The 15,658-nt window shown below is 40.9% G+C and overlaps 1 protein-coding gene across 1 annotated transcript in view; it reads left to right on the top strand.

Moving 5' to 3' along the window:
- The window catches only part of tln2a (talin 2a), a 91,596-nt gene that overhangs the window by 24,299 nt on the left and 51,639 nt on the right, over positions 1–15,658 (top strand). Inside the window, exon 3 of the mRNA XM_061068781.1 lies at positions 514–561. The gene's annotated coding sequence lies outside the window, so the exon portion shown is untranslated. The remainder of the gene's footprint in view (positions 1–513; positions 562–15,658) is intronic.

Genomic DNA, 15,658 nt, shown 5'->3' with positions numbered 1-15,658 from the left:
TTCAATAATACAATCATAACACCATGTTTAGCTTTGAAATAATTTATATGTCTGTGTATAAAAACAGTATTTACATATTTAGTGGAGCGCTCTTGTGTCATGTGAGTTCAGGGCTGTTTTTCCACCTTAAAATATTCAGGGTAAAGACACTAACATTACTTCAATATCTTATATTCTGTTTAGGAGGAAAGTGCTTTTTAAAAATTTGCATTCATCCACTTAACCGGCTGTAATTGTCTCGCCTCTGAAACCAGCCTCTGACTATTTTTGCATATCTTAATTTTCTTTAGCCCTGAGAGTATATGTTAACTGCTCACGTGCTTCCACATATGGCAAATATCTAAAAATATACTGCAGAGCACTTTGTGTCGGGACATGTCTACACAGCCCAGTGAATCAATCTCTTACTTATATTTAGAGGAAATGTGTTCTTATTTCTGTATGTAAACCTTTTTATACATTTATACATATTTGTATATTTATCTTATACATATCCACCATTTGTCTTTTCAGCTGTGAAGATCAGCAGACATAGAACGCTGCATTTCCCTCTGCAATAAGGTAAGAAGCTAATAATGGAAACATGAACATATCGGCTCTTAAATCCTCTGTTAGCCTTGGACAGAACGGAGAATGTCTTTGACTGCTGGTTTCACTGCAGTCCTCTTCCCTGGGAATAACTTCATACATACATGTGTGTGTATACTTTCAATACTAAAGTTTTGTACATGGACACTTTAGCATGAAAGGGGAGGAGCTGAAAAGTGTAGAATCATTGCACGTTGAATGTTACGATGCAAGGATTGTGCCGACTCAGACTCTTGGCCAGTGAAATTGTCAGTATTTCCCACCTCTGGCAAATTCACATACATCGTGTAAATATTCTTGTTAACTGGCTGACATTATGCTGCTTGGAGCGTGCTACATTGCATTGGTGCGGGTGTAACTGTCGGCTCTGTCATGTATGTGTGCTACATGTTTGTCTTGGCAAGGCTTGTCATGATAAGGGCCAGCGTGCAGCTGCCAGGGAGGCGGAGTGTCAGAGAATCAAAGGAAGATTTCTTCATTGTAGCTTTTGTCCTCTGCTCCTCTTCATTGCTGCAACAGCATCTCGGTTCCTTTATGGTTTGATGATTTTCTTAGTTGTTTTCATCTTTATAATTCTTTCTCTTTAAAGCAGTGTGTTGATCTCTGTCATACGTAGCTAACCTGTATCACTTATGAAATATAATCTTAGAGCTGTCAAAACTAAACCATCTACAGTTTGTGTGACATTCTTTTTCATCTGTTCATTTATTCCATAGGGACGGTGCCCATTAATCAACACAAAAAAAATGACTGTCAATCAGCCAGAGTTGGCTGAAAAAATATAAAATGGCCCATTTTATATTATTACAATTATCCTTTGATAATTCACATTCTTTATACATAGCATAGAAAACTGTGTACAAACCCCTCAATTAAACACTGCACCCAATTAAAAAGTAAATAAAAACAATACACTTCACCCTTCACATACAATACAACGCCACAAATGTACAATAAATTATAATAAGATGAGGACCACTGGGTCCAGACTTATCCAGTTGCCCTACCATGATGCTAAATGTTGTTCCTGAGGTCCTGGTGAAGTTTAGGGATAAGGTTTTAGTTTGATTGCCCACAATTAATGGAAGATAATGTGGTCTCCACTGTGGATGCTTAAGAAGCTTCTAATTGCTTTCAGTGCTTTCACAATTAATGGAAGGCAGTGTGTGTGGGTGTGGAAAGTTTACAATAATGTACATTTTCAAGCTGAATCATTGAGTTGTTTTCCCAGCAGAATGTGGTGTCCCGTCACTGTAACCAGGCTCTACTCTGCAGATGATATTATATTGACTAGGTTTTACTTTTCCAGAGAGTAAATGGACTTATATCTCTCCACATCCAGATCTAAACCCATCCAGACGTCCAGTTTCCAACTTCATCATTTAATCATATACAAACGTTTTAGTAAAAGGAAACCTGGCTGTTTACCTGAAGGCAGTAATGTCAGTGTCTGCTGGAGGTGGATGAAGACGTCCATCTCTCGTCTCACCAGTCTCATGTTTAGACGTTCCTCACACACACCATGTTCCTTTGGATCTGAGCCAGTGCTGATCTCACTCAGGATCGACTCTGGGACTGTATCCAGATTCACTCTCAGATTTGTGATCACTGGAACAGATTGTTGAACATTTACTTCAATACAACTCGATTTAGAGTTTATTGACACTGACATTTATAATCACATCAAAATCTGGCCTTAAATGAAGTTAAAGAAATAATATGTAGCAGTCTAAAAATGACTTAACCTGTATTTTGACTTATCCAAAATGTCTTCAAAAATGTTCCAACCCAGACAAATCCCCAATTTGATCCAAGCAGACGGGACATTTTATTTTGGTTGCCTTTGAACTGTTCTCATTGCTTCCTCTTATTGGATCATGAATACTCATTAGCTTTTGCTGCGTAATGCAAATAAAACGTTATTGCTTTAACTTGTCTGTGAAGAGTGCATGCACCTGGGCTGTGTCATGTTGATTTTCATCTGCAATGTTGGTGAAGACAACAACTCCCATGATCCAACACTGCTTCATGGCATCAACAAGTTATTGGTTTGAATGAGAGACTCCTAACAGCTTAAGTTACATCGTTGAAGCATACTACACTATACACAAGGAATCATGTGCTCTTGAATGCCAGGTAACAGTTTCACATCTTATAAAGCATTTGGATCATTATTCACAGTGGTGAATGTAACGGCAGCAGTCACATCTGACCCTGACTCTCACAGATGTGGACTCTATCCATCTGCAGTGATATGCTGTTTACCTGCAGTTAATAAAGGTCCAGTAGAGCAGATGACAACTAGTCATGTAACTCATGCAGCTCTCATGGGGACTGTTCATGGATGTAAAGAGGATGTGGTTTGCGTCAGTCAGTTGTTCATGGAACAAGCTTGGCTCACTTGGCTTACTTCATAAACAAGGAAGAGATGTCACACTTGAGAGCAGTTTGTAGTTCTTCTAGAAGGAAGCCAAACCCTCTTTCTTACTATGACAACATTTTTTATTATTTTATTTTCTTGGAAAATCATCTGAGAATTTGAAAGAAGGAGCATTACGGTAAATCCAGGAATCAAGCAGTGATGTGAAGTGATCTAAGACGTATACATGTCTGAATACTCATTTGATTATTGCTTTTTAAGAGTATGACCTCATTCAGGTATCAGAAAATGCCAGTGTCTTATTCAGGTTATTGTTTTAAACGGACTGATATCTGAATATTGGTGCGAACAATGGAGTGAACCTCAGACCTTAGGTGTGACCAATCCTCCAGTCTGTCAACTTGCTGCGCATGGATTTTATTAGAGTTGTGGTCTCAGTGGATCTTACTAAGCTTGGAAAATGACTGGCCCCTGACAACATTTTACCCCCCCGACTCCTCCAAGCTACCGCTGCATTCCTTCCACCCACACACATTTTACCGGGAAGCAGTGACTTGGAGTCGCTGCAGCAGCTGACCGGCACAGACGCAGTGAATCACCTGTCTTTTCGGAAAGAGCGGCTGTGCAGGGCCATGTAATCCCTACGTCAGCGCTGCCAAATAAACCTCTGTGTCCAGAAACACACAGGCCCTCTTTGGCATTCAGATCAATGTGGCTACCCTGGGTCTCCCCTTTGGATCTTCCTCTCAAATTACTCTTGTGTGTGATATGTGTCTGAAATCCAGAGTTATCCTCTGCCTTTGACTAAACCAGACACCCCCACCAGGCACAGTCCCCCTAGAATACCTGTTAAAAGCAGACCAAGGCAGAGAGATTATGTGGACCTTACATAGCAGCTTTTATTGATTCCCAATCTTATGATCTGCCCATGAAACTTCAGGGCTCAGGAGTGTTTATGTGACATGGGTATAGATGAGCCCAAAACGTCCTGACCAGAAATAACCTTGTGAGCTGAGCTGCTGAGGGAGATATCTTTTTATCAACAAGTACTCAGAATTTATCTCAAGTACAGTTACCATTTTTTTTCAATCATTCCCTGCAACATATTCCATCAATCACCCACTCGTCACATCAAATCCTAGTAAACGACATATCTCCGTTTCCATCCATATTTCAACATGTTATGCAGGGACACATTCTCTCTGCCTGTCATTTTAGAATCCCATGTGCATTGAAGATTCAGTTGGCACGGTCACGGTGGTAGACTAGGGGACTGATGGATATTACTAGGTGCTCTTAAAGTGTGTTCATGAAACAGTGAGCGAATCACAACGCAGATTTCGGTGCCTCATTTCGGTGCCCGAGCTCTGTACATAAGTTGTCCTGAATACGGGCAACATAAACCACGCATGTCCCAGTGAGAGCCTCTGGACCTTCTGCGGGATTCTCTGACCAGCCCCTAGTAAAAACTCAACAGTATGTCCAAAGGAGCAAATGTGAGAAAACTGCAGGAGATCCTCTGGAACATTCAACGTGAGCGAGCGGGCTGATGACTTCTCTAACAAACGACCGATGCAAAAATGACAAAACAAAAAAGCTAAACAAACATCTCAGGGTGAAAAAGCAGTGCCACACAGGTACAAGACTCAGAGGAAGATATCAAGAGGGTTTTTGGTGATAACAGCAGAGGCCGGTGACGATGTGCTGTAACCGAAACACGTGATCAGCGAAGCAAAATCAACCCGTTCCATCCTGCTCCACCACCCTTGACCTGTACACCACATGGATTGCTGTGATGTTGTGAACGTGCCTGAGTGGAGCATCTCCTGCTGCGTTGTGCATGTGTGAAAGGCAAACTCTGGAGAAAGTCTGGACCCAATTCTGCAGAAATCCTCCAGAGGTCATGTCTTGAAATGACTTTAGGAAAGGACCTGGTGACACATCAGAAAACAGGAAGATGCTTGCCTGACCCTACAGCACATCAGCCGGTTGTGTGGGCGTCCCTTGCCCTGGTGGTAAAGAGACAGTTGATTGTGAGTTTGGGGCTGGAGCATTTTGCTGTATTAAGTAGGGATGGGTATCGTTTGGTTTTTATCCGATACCGGTTCCTAACCGATACTTTTAAAACGATACCGGTGCCTAAACGGTGCCTGAACCGATACTTTTTTCAAAAAAGTGCACAAAACGATGCTTGACCAAGAAAGGCTTTTTTTATTGCCAAATATATTAACTGTTTAAAGTAGATTATAAATATAAATAAATACAAAACCCTTTTTAACTTAAAACTATGAATAACATACGAACTGTTAACAAAAGTTTACACTATACTTAAATAAATAAAAATAAATACAAAACACACACACTCTGACTCGTGACTCTGACTCCGGTGCCTGAGCCAAATGAAGACTGAGGGTCGCTTTTCCATCACTCAGAGACCCCCGTGTCTCCGCGGTTGGGGATGTCGCAGACAGGCTTCGGCCCCCCGCCTTCGTCCCCCTAAAATGCGGACGCTTTTATGAAACATTTCTCGGCGTGGTCTTCGTTCCTCCCGCCCCGAGCCTTTCCAAGCCGACCCGGAGCCGGTCGCGGCGCACCGCCAAGGAGGAAATGCGCCCGGCGGAGGGGAGAGGTCCCGCGAGGAGATCCTCCCCCCCCACCACCTGCACGGAAGCCCTGACGCACGAGGGGCGCGGGCAGCGCGGAGACAAGAGTCTGTCCACCGGCAGCCGCGGCCGACATCCGTGAAGGAAGGAGCGGAAGTGTGAGGAGGCGGGACGAGCGGAGACCTCAGGCTTTGATTGGCTCAGGTACCGAAATGAGGCACCGAAATCTCCGTTGCATTTCGGTCCGGGTAGGTATCGGTTGTATTGGAACCGGTTCCATATTGGAACCGGTTCTCGGTACCCAACCCTAGTATTAAGCACTGAAATGGTTCTGGCATTATTTATGTACCAGCAGTGATTTAGCACCAGTATCGGAAAAAAAACAAAAGATACCCAACTCTAGATGATCAAAACTGTCACGGGAGACTGAATCAAAGCCCATCAGAGAGAAAGCATGTTGTCTTCACCCTTGTTGTCACGATAAATCAGCAGTGCATTTCTGCTGCTGCAACCTCACCTATGTCAGCATCTTTCAGCTCCACTGTAATGAAGTGAAACCGACTTGACGTGGATTAATTACTGCACAAGATGTTAATTTAATAGTGTACAGTACAAATTCTACATTATCAGCTCTTGTGCAGAATATGTGATTGCAGAAAATCCTTGTGTTCGGGAGACGGTAAAGCCACAACAACTGAGGGTCAAGCACTTGATGCATTAAGTGATCCACTGTCCACAGGCACAAGGGAAAGTTCAACTCGACTCAGTGGTTTTGTCATGATGGTTTCACTATGTTCACTAGTTGTGGATTTGATGAAGGGATGCTGTTGTGCAGCAAAGACCTGAGTGTGGATGACTTAACCTTTTTGGGGGTTTTTCATGAGGAGAAAATGTGTCACTCAGTAGATACTTCTTCTTATTGAGATGCTGTTGTGGCGTCGCTTCACAGTGAGTCGTGGGTCATAATGTTCAAACTGAGAGTTAATTTCCTGCACCAAAATATAATGACTTTTTCCTGAGCCGGACCACATCCATCCATCAAATTCCGTGGTAACAAGTCTGATAGTTTGGGAAATGATGATGAAAACATAACCTCATGGGTGGAGTTAATAATGGTCATTTCACATGAGAGAATGACAAATGAACAAAAGATATCATTACTTTTCTCGACCACGTAAATTGGGGCCATGTCTTTGCAGATTTAAGTTGGACCAGCAGCTGTTAACTCAGTACATCTTTATCATTCTGTCAGTGTCATGGACAAACTCCTCTTGCAGCATCTGAGTTTGTGTTTTGTTTTCATCTCTCATCTGGAGTGTGTGGACATAATTCTTGCATAGGTGGTAGAAGACGTTAGTTGATTTTTAAACCAGTTGTTGCGATAGTTCTGCGACACAATATGCAAAGTGCAGTTTTCTGCCTGTGTCAGTCTTTTCATACCGAACCAAGTCTGTGTGACAGATTTAGCTCTTGTTTTAAGTGCACACTCCTCCTTTCATGTTGGCTTGTTTGGAATTACCACATTTTGTTCCACGTTCACTCTCCTCCATGTTTGTTTGTATTGCCTTCATGCAAATTTCCTGCCTGCGTCCGTGCTGTGGGGAAGAACACAAAGCAAAGCAGCGTTCAGATGATGAAAAACATTGCTTTAAATGGTGAAATAAACGTAGAACATAATGTGAAACAATGGATGTTTTTCTATGACCAGAGGCAACGCGTTACATTTAGTTTGGATCGAGAATAATGAACACTGGTTATCAAATTAACAGCCTCGGGCTTTCAGTTTTCTTCATTAGTACAACAGATGGAGTTGGTGTGAAATACTTAGTTATCATTGTAGTTTCATCAATACTCATCAATCATCAATACACCAATCCACATATTGAAGTGTCCTCCAATGTCAGCTTGATTAATGTATACATTGATTCACTGAGGATCAGCCGCATGAGAAGTCATTTTATAATGGACTAACAGGACATGATACACGTGTGCGTCTGTTAAATGTGTCCTCACTGCTTTTGGGAACTACAAACCCAACCAAGAGAGTTCAGCTAACCTTTACTTTAGAGGGAACATTTGGTCTCATTGAGCTGTAGAGACTTTACACTTCATCATCAGTCGTAGACATTGAACCATTTGACCTGTTTTTAAGCTGCTGGAGTGTTCTCATTTCCCTGCCTTTTATAAAGTCCATCAGATATTAGTAAGGCCATTGCCAGCCGCTGTAACCATGGCAACCTATATTTGAGCGCATCCTCAAATTGCAACAGATTTGTCAGAGTAATGAGAGGTAAAGGTTGAATCCATATTCTAAATGGAAAACAAAAGTTGTCTTCTAAAAGAGAACTGAAATGAGAAATTGAGGGATGGTTGCAATATGGGTGGTGGATTATAAATGCTTTGTCGCTGCTGTTTACAAGTGGCCTTTTAAGTTGATATCTGTTTGACGAATTGTGCACAAGGATTTAAGAGTGATGGTGGTTTGACTTCAGGGTTTGTCGACACAAGACCAATATCAACTTTAAGACTTTTGGAAAAGCTGTGGGCCACATTTTAGTTTGAAAAGTCCAGGGTTGTGTTTTAGTCTGCGCCGGCAGAGATGGAGACAATCGGACATGATGATTGGTTCTTATCAGTCACCACTCGAAGTACAGCTGTGAATATAAGGGCTGCTAACACTTCGTCAGACACAGTAACACCTTGTCATAAGTCCAAGAAAAGACATCCCTGCTCTTACATTTCATCATAGCTGTTTCCTTTTATCTTGTTTTTTTACAACTATAGGCAACCATTTGCACTAAGACAATCTGCTTCCTGTTTACATTAATACATCGGCTAAGACACAGTATTGGAACTTAAATGTGTTTTGTCTGGATGTGACATGTATTTCATTTTGTTGAGATTTTTTTCTTCTTTATTCACCAGCGTGTTCTTTGATAGCAGGATTTTGATTTAAAATTAAGATTATGTAATGTTTTCACTGAAAACCCTGCATTTGCACTTAAATATTTTGTTGCGAGGATAATTTTCTTACAGTCCAAACAACGAAAGATCTGCTGTCGGATACAGGAGTCAGGAGTGCATGACACTGGTTAAAGTAACCTCCCATACGGGAATCTCAAAGAAGTAAACTAACACTCACAACAAAGGGCGGGACAGTTTTACTCATCAACAATACACCTGCCATTCTATTGGTTGGGGAATTTTACAGGCTGAGTGCAACAAACAGTTTGAGCACAAGCAGAGCAAATCTAAGCACCAACATGGTATATTTCCCAGGTCCATTCCTCTCATGGTTATCATTCTTGTAAACACTAATCTGAGCTTGAGCAGTTCTCCCAAGTTATGTCTCCTTTAATGGGCACATCAAAAAACAACAACAAGGCGATAACAATAAATGATCACACTTTCATGCGGCTGTGCATCATATTTAGTTGAATGACGCATCGCCAACAAGCTCTGTGTTTGATAAGAGAGAGTGTTGCTCTGTGTGTCTCCTCTTCTCCGTATGAAACCCGACACCTGTGTTGGTGCTGCCTCCAACAGAGATGCATCACCTGCCTCCTCTGTTCAGCCAGGATCTCTTTCTCTCTCTCTCTCTCTCTCACACGGCACAAGAACAGACAGGTAGTGAATAGATGTGTAATTTCACACAACCAACCAGGCAGACAATTAACAGGCTTTTATTCTCATGTAGCCTTCTTATAATCAGAGGTGTTCGTCTGTGTAGGTGCATGCGTATTCTTGCACATGCGTCACATCCATCTTGTGCGAATGTGAAGAGCAATTAAACTCTTTTTCTTCTTTTTTTAAGGTGCAGTTTTATTTCCGGCGATGTGTTAATTGCAGTTAAAAAAACACAGTAATTCATCATCATACACTTGAACAGTTTTATTCTAGTCCCCACTCTGGGTTTTATGGATTAAGAAAAGAAAAATCTGACTTGTGGACACATTATTCTCTCCCCTAGTCACACTCACGCCCAACAAGCATTTATCAAGTTTCTTGCAGGTTGAAAAAGGCTACAAAGGTGGAACTACTCTGTAATGATCAGCATGTTTTTCTCTGGTACTTACAGACAAATTCGTCAGGGGTCATGTGGAACTCAATCATATTTTTTAATTAACCCATTTACATTTATTTCCAAATGTACCCCTGTAGTATCATCTCTCTGACAGATCTGAGAGGTTTACACATTCAATCAGCCTGCTTTCATTTACGCAGAGACATTATTAGAAGGGAAGAAATTAATTGGACATGAGCCTGTGTGAAGTCTGAGCCACATCATGAGCAGGATGTCGCTAACCGGCTCATGTGAACTTAGAGGAGACATTCATATCACTCAGCTCATCACCCGCTGTCTTCTTGTGGCTCTGCCTGGTGTCACAAGTTCACTCTTAACGCCCCGGCCGACACTGGTCTGCTGGATGATGATGTGTTTAAATTTCTAACTGATGAACGGACAAAGGGAGTTTTTAGTGTTTAGTTTACAAGGTGTTTGTAGGGATATGAAAGCAGCTGTGTTACAAACTGGTTTATTTACTGCTGAGGTTGACACATCTCTGAAGGCAACAAGCTGCTGAATTAATGTTACTTAGAACTAAAAGTCAGCAGATGAACTATACACATCCCTGTGCTCGCTCACTTTGGCCTCGGTGTTGAAACTAGGCTGCCGACATGCTCTGGCCAAATATTGAATATGGTCCCAGTTCCAGAATCCCCTCTGGGATTGGCCTGTTCGACTTGTGAACTGTTCTGCTATTAGATTAGAGGACATGTTACTGTAATAGGGCCTTGTCATTCCCAGAAGGCACTGCTGCGCCTCATTGATCTATTGAACAAAAGCTACATGTTCCCGTGCTCGCTCTCATTTTCCTTTTTATCTGGTGAGCTTTTGTGTGACTCTTAGGCTGGCAGTTTTCTCTAAATGAAATCGACTCCGGTGTGTGTACACTGAGGGAAAATGTAACCTGCTTTCCTCTCGTTTTGGCGTTCGCTGCCTCGTTTCCCTTTTGCTGTGATGTCTGTGTTTGTGCATCTATGTCAAAGCCTGTTTCTCCGAGTTACTGAATCAAACACTCCAAAGCTTAACACACTAAGTCTCTGTGATAACTGTGCATATCAGACCAAGTTGTATCTACTGATCAAGGCTCTCAGCGGTGGGAAAACAAATAGACGCTCTCAGTTCTGCAGTGTTCATGTTTCTGTGGATGGATCCAGGTGCAGTTTTCCTTCAGTGACTCTGATCTCCACCAATATGACACATCCAGGGCCGCTTCACTTATGCTCCAGGCAACCTATGTTGTGAAAGACGAGTACAAGAACAGTATCGGCTTTCCCAGTGACCTCAACTCCTCAGTGTCTTTGCAAGCAAGTAGATGTAGATCTTCGGGGTGTGCTTTTATACTGGGTTAATATGATACAAGGCTAAAAAGACCTTTGGGGCTCAGCAGCTTCAATACAGCTGACTTTTTTTTCAACGCTTTTTCTTCAATGAACTTGACACAGTCTGAACTGTTGGGCCATAAGGAATTGTTATTTTATTTAATTTACAATAAACTAACTATGTCGTATCAATTTTATGTTCAAGTCAAAAGGCAATGGAAAAGCCCACACAAAAAAAACACTGAATAAAGTTTAAGTTATATCTTTACATTAACATGACAAACACAATTGATGCTATGCTAGTAGTTCTGTGAGGTTATACATGGATATGCTGGTGCTTTTTAACTAAATACTAATTTCTTCATGCTACTATGGTTGTTCACCAAAGTAGTCGAACCTATTTGTTTTAGCCTCTTTGCTAAATAGCTATACATACGCTACACAAGTGGAGTGGAGGCAGTGGGAAAAGCTTTTAGTTTGGTTGGTAATTGGTCTTACTCCAAAGGGGATGAGGGGGTTAAAGCTATGACATACTCATCCTCTGGGGATGATAAATAAGTGCATCAGGTTTCAGGGCAATTCACCCACAGCTGCTGAAATATTTCAATAGCAACCAAAATGTCAACCAGCTGGTGGTATAAGAGTAAAGTTATAGGGGATCGCCAAAGTCGTCATGAGTCATCCTCTGGTAACCATTTACTTGTGTATTCGCTATTGATTATACATCCAGGAATAATATTGAGATATTTCACTGACGACATGCAAGCTTTGACCTGCCGGGGGCGCTACAGATAAATTCAGAGTACAAGTACGGGACATGAAATATATCTAGTACATTTGTTTACAGGCCATCGAGATGTTGTCACCACAAATATCAACCTTGTGCAACTAGTTTAAAACATTTTTTTGAATCTATTTGCTAAATTAATGATTTACTAAAAGCTACTCCACTATGGTTAAGCCCTGATTGAGTTTCTGCTGCTGTTGGTGTGAACCACATGAGAAGTGTTGGCTTGCAGCAGAGTGCTACTGTGGACTACTCTTATGTGAGCGTGCAGCAGATCAGAGGAGTGTAGGTGTGACTGGTGCAGCTGGGTTTAAAGTCAGGAGGAGGAGGAGGAATGCTTTGTAGCTCATGTATTACAGTGTGGGAGTGACAGTGTGTTAATGATCTATATTCTTTGCTCTAATTCTCTGCATGTTATTTGTCCATGTGTTTATGGTTCGGTGACTTTAGTATGTGAGTCCACTGACCTATTTTTCTCTGCTTCATGGTTTTACATTTGTTTAATTTTCTAATTCTGCTCATAACAACTCCTAATGGATAATGACTGCAAAAGGGTGAGGCTGTTGAGAGCTATCTCCTCTCCCTCTTGAGGCAGGAGTGAGCATTGTGGAGCAGAGCTGAAAGGGAGCAATCAGACAGATAAAGCCACAGACTGACAACATCCTGGTGCAGCAGGTGTTTGAATTGTACGCTCACATAAAGCTGTCAGGCAGGTAAATAAAGCATGAAGGCAAACAGACCGGGGCTGAATCCAGATGGATTTACCAGCATGGAGGGAGATGAAGACCAGAGTTGTGTAGCAGGTTGCTGTAGAGGAGCAGCTTATTCTGATAAATGCAGCTCTTCTTTGTCTCATGGAACTCAAGTTGCAACTGCTATATACTAGGCTAATACTCCCTGTGCCTCTCTGTCTGTGATTTTATCAACTAGTTAATCTCAATTCAACTGAGTAGATTTGAGCTAATAAAATGTCTATTCCAGAATTAGCTGCCAGTTTTGACCTGTTAACAGGATTAAACAAAACTACAGAAACTGAAATGTGCTGGGCAGATTCGATTATTTTGTTGATTTTCTTATCAAAGTGTGCAAATATCATGATGAAATAAAATAATTAAAAATATATATATATTGTTGACTATCGTTTTATGCTTTTTCACTGTGGCAATGTTTAGGCACAAGAACTTTTTTTTAACAGAATTGAACCTCTGCAGAGGTAGTTCTGAGTACTTTGTCAGGTATTTAATTGTCCATCTGTCTTTCCGTCTGACACTGGACATGAACCCGCTCACTTAATTTGAAAGCACTCTGATGAGATGTCTGTCTCATATTAGAAAAGGGGAATATATGATGCCTTGTTGAGCTTTAATGAAATCTCTCCTTTGTCCTGATGGAGAGATTTGCCTAAGAAAAGTTTGAAATGACTAGTTTTATGTTTCTTTGACTGTGTAAATGTGTTGTTTGTGTGCAGTGAAGGAACTTATAATTCACAGAAGCTTCACGTCTCAGAGGCTAAATGGGGTCTAAGGAAAGATAACTGATCCAGACTGAGTGTGACATAGCCAATAACAACAAGGTTTATGTGAGCCCATTGATTTTTATAGTGAAGGTTGGCCTTCAGTTTGCGCACCAGCATAATGATGAATTCCTCTTGTGGTTTTACTCTGCAAGTTTTTTGCCCTGTTACTAAGAGTAATGGACTGTATGAATATTAAATTATTATTCCGCTGCGTTGTCGGTAAAGTTGAGAGAAAGAAGCTAAATGGCTCGTAGGGCCTGTAGGTGGTGCTAATAGTAAAGTTGAGGGAATATTTACATACAGATCATGTTTTTTTTCTGGATTCCTTAAAAAGCCTTTACGCCCAAACATGCTGAAGAATTTTTTTAAATTTAAATTAATCGTAAATAAAGTTAAATAATACATAACAATTCTTAATTAAAATTCCTAAAAATGGCTAGACTGTTATTTATTTCCTTTACTTGTATACTAGCATAATTAAAAATGCTTCCAATAATGTTCAGATTTAAATAAATCCCAAATTTTGTACAAGGTAATATGACGCTTTATTTTGGTTGCCTTTTTAATTGAGTCATATTTACCACTGGCGTTTTCCCGCCTCTGCTATAAGTTCTGGGCAAATTATTGACGGGATGTGGTAGCCAGTTAGCCAGTTGACTGTTTTTTCCACAGTTTGTATTGATCATTTGTAATGGATCACAACTATCCATTGCCTTTTCCTGCATAACACGAGTAAAACTTAATCCGTGAACATGATATGCGATCACAGCTCCCATGATCCAATGCTGCCTCATATAACATCATCAAACAAGGTTGTCATTGATTTTGATTTAGAGACCCCTAGTGGTTGAAGCTACATACATCTGTACATGTATCATCATTTTTTTCTTTTGGCTAATTGCATCAATCAAGCACTTAGTGTTTTTGAAAAAAAAAGAAGAAGAAAGACTTAACACCAGGTTGAAAGGAAGTGTCTAGCCGCAGTTAGTTTGACCTCTTAACCTGCTGCAACTCTAATGGGCGTGGTCAGACATGTGCTCTGCTGCACTTGTCTGTAGCCACACCAACACTGATGCATGCAGACATTAGAGCTGCACGGTCATCTGTACAACCTGTTGATCAAATCCTAATAGTTTCCATTGAGAGACTCATGGATGTGATGGAGGGACGTGGTTCACAAAACAAGTCAGAAAATTCATTAAAGTGGAGTGTCGACCCGCTGGTTTCACATTACAAACGCAATTACAGTGAAATGAACAGGCACCTCGGGGGTGCGGTGGATCGCAGCGATGCTGGTCACATTACAGATGGTGAACCGTGATTTTAGCATTATGTTAAAATCAATAAAGAGTGATTTCTATGTTTGCAGTTACTCAGCCATATTTCAGCTTTCTCCACAGTTCATGTCCTGCGGTCGAGCCGCGCCTGCCGGTGGTTCCACTGATAAACAATTCATCATATTATAATTAGTTTATCTTGCTCTCTCCTCATTGCTTCCTCTTATCTCTTTACCTCTTCCTGCTGATTGTCTGACCATTAATCAGACTGGTAAAGGCCCAGGCGGCAGCCATTACAGTCTAAAAGATGAATATCACATTATTTACAGTGGTTTTGCTCAATTTGTTCATAGAGGTGAACAAACAACAGAGGCTACGGCTGGGCAAACAAAAATGATTGCAATATAATTTGCATCAATATTAATGAAACAAAGGTCCATTATATATTGATACAATCGTTATCCATTGTGTAAGCACAATGAGGAGGTAACACATAATTCATCCGCCTTGGATTTGTAAATGACTTGCATTTCTCATACTGACTGATGAGGATAACAAAATGTTGTCTTTAGTAATTGCGCTCATCCCTAATTCAACCCTTCAGGTTTATGGCCCCTTGGGGGAAGCAGCAGAAGAAGTAGCGAACACAACATATCATCTCCTTTAAGTTGATTTGTAAACTTACACATCCACAGTCAACTTCAGACTAACATTAATATAGAATTAAAGGTGTGTTTTGGACCACGGACTCAATGTATTTTACCGGTATTTGTGGTCTCTACCAACTCCTGAAAGAACTGTTTATCTGTGTGAACCAGCAAGTAGGACCATAAAACAGTTCAGTGTTTGTCATTCTCCATCCAAAATGAAGAGTTAAAAACCACAACCTTCACTCAGAAGCAAAAAATGTGTCTTTACATTCAGGAGATTATCTTATATCGCTGTGCCCTAATTGAGGGTCTGTGATTTAATCAAAACAGGAAAAGGTGGGTGTGGGGGACCATAACCTAGACTATGAAACTGATGCATATGCTTTGTGGATTCATACAACACAGAATTTGTAGTATTTCATATAGTTGAAAATAACCCTCAAGCCTGTGTCCCTACAAAGTGGCTTTTATT

The sequence above is a fragment of the Limanda limanda genome, chromosome 3 (genome assembly GCF_963576545.1).
Source record: "Limanda limanda chromosome 3, fLimLim1.1, whole genome shotgun sequence".
In the NCBI taxonomy this organism is placed as follows: Eukaryota; Metazoa; Chordata; class Actinopteri; order Pleuronectiformes; family Pleuronectidae; genus Limanda; species Limanda limanda.
This window is presented reverse-complemented; position numbering and strand designations above follow the sequence as displayed.